The following is a 2126-nucleotide window of genomic DNA, read 5'->3' as shown; positions in this document are numbered from 1 at the left end:
AGATACTCCACAGAACCACTTAATCTGCTTTTTGATGAATGAATGAATGTATGAACTAAAAAATAAGTCCTTAATCAATCTTCTTCTTTGAATGTCAATCTCCAAAGGTACTGTGAATATTTTTTTTTGTATTTTCCAAGACATTTTGTATGACGTTACAAATATGCAGAGATCTTTATATAAGATATATAAGGATAAATAAGATCATACAGTTTTTATAGCACATTTTTTAAAATTCATTTTTATTAGAATTTATTCACTTTGTATCCCAGCTGTAGTTCCCTCCCCCGTCCTTTCCCAATCATTCCCTCCTCCCTCTTCTCCTCCCATGCCCCTCTCCAAGTTGACTGGTAGGGGAGGTCATCCTCCCTTTCTATCTGACCCTAGCCTACCAGGTCTCATCAGGACTGGCTACATTGTCCTCCTCTGTGGCCTGGTAAGGCTGCCCGCTCTCAGGGGTAAATGGTCAAAGAGCCAGTCACTGAGTTCATGTCAGAGACAGTCTCTGTTCCCCTTACTAGGAACCGACTTGGACAGTGAACTGCAATGGGCTACATCTGTGCAAGGGTGCTAGATTATCTCCATGCATGGTCCTTGGTTGGAGTATCAGTCTCAGAAAAGACCCCTGTGCCCAGATTTCTTGGTTCTGTTGCTCTCCTTGTGGAGCTCCTGTCCCCTCAAGGTCTTTCTATCTCCCCCTTCTTTCATAAGATTCCCTGCAGTCTGCCCAAGGTCTTAGAATCTGCTTCAATACCCTGCTGGGTGGAGTCTTTCAGAGGCCCTCTGTGGTATGCTTCTGTCCTGTTCCCTTTTCTTCCTCTTCTGATGTCTATCCTGTTTGCCTTCTGAATGTAGACTGAGCATCTTATCCAGGATCCTCCTTGTTTATCCTCTTTAGTTGTACAGATTTTAGTATGTTTATCCTATATAATATGTCTAATATTCACTTATAAGTGACTATATACCATGTGTGTCTTTCTGCTTCTGGGATACTTCCCTTGGGATGATCTTTTTTAGTTCCCACCATTTGCCTGCAAATGTCATGGTTTTCTTGTTTTTAATAGCTGAGTAGTATTTCATTGTGCAAATGTACCACGATTTCTGTACCTATTCGTCAGTTGAGGGACATCTGGATTGTTTCCAAATTCTGGTTATTACGAATAAAGCTACTACAAACATGGTTGAGCAAATGTCCTTGTATACTTGAGCATATATTGGATATACATGCCTAGGAGTGGTATAGCTGGATCTTGAGGAAGCACTATTCCTAGTTGTCTGAGAAAGCGCCAGATTGATTTCCAGAGTGGTTGTACAAGTTTACACTCCCACCAGCAGTGGAGAAGGGTTCCCCTTTCTCCACAACCTCTCCAGCATGTGTTGTCACTTGAGGTTTTGATCTTGGCCATTCTGATGGGTGGAAGGTGAAATCTGAGGGTCGTTTTGATTTGAATTTCCCTGATGACTAATGCCGTTGAGCATCTCTTTAAGTGTTTCTCTGCCATCTATATTCCTCTACAGAGAATTCTCTGTTTAGCTCTGTACCCCATTTTAAAAATTGGATTACTTGGTTTGTTGTTGTTTAACTTTTTAAGTTCTTTATACATTCTGGATATTAGCACTCTGTCAGATATAGGGGTTTTGAAGATTCTTTTCTAGTCTGTAGGCTGTCGTTTTGTTCTGATGACAGTGTCCTTTGCATTACAGAAGCTTTTCAGTTTCCTGAGGTCCCATTTATTGATTGTTGATCTTAAAGCCTGTGCTGTTGATGTTCTGTTCAGGAAGTTGTCTCCTTTGCCAATGAGTTCAAGGCTCTTCCCCAATTTTCTTCTAACAGATTTAGTGTGTCTGGTTTTAGGTAGAGGTCTTTGATCCACTTGGACTTTGGTTTTGTGCACAATGATCTTTCTGCATTTTTTCTACATGTAGATATTCACTTAGATCAGCACCATTTATTAAAGATGTTATCTTTTTTCCATTGTATGGTTTTGGCATCTTTGTAAAAAATCAGGTGTCTGTAGGTGTGTAGATTTATTTCTGGTTCCTCTGTTCGATTCTATTGATCCACCAGTCTGTTTCTATGCCAGTATCATGCAGTTTTTATTGCTGCTTGCCCTATAGTACAGCTT

Source organism: Meriones unguiculatus, chromosome X (assembly GCF_030254825.1).
Source record: "Meriones unguiculatus strain TT.TT164.6M chromosome X, Bangor_MerUng_6.1, whole genome shotgun sequence".
Classification (NCBI taxonomy): Eukaryota; Metazoa; Chordata; class Mammalia; order Rodentia; family Muridae; genus Meriones; species Meriones unguiculatus.
Note: the sequence above shows the minus strand (reverse complement) of the source record.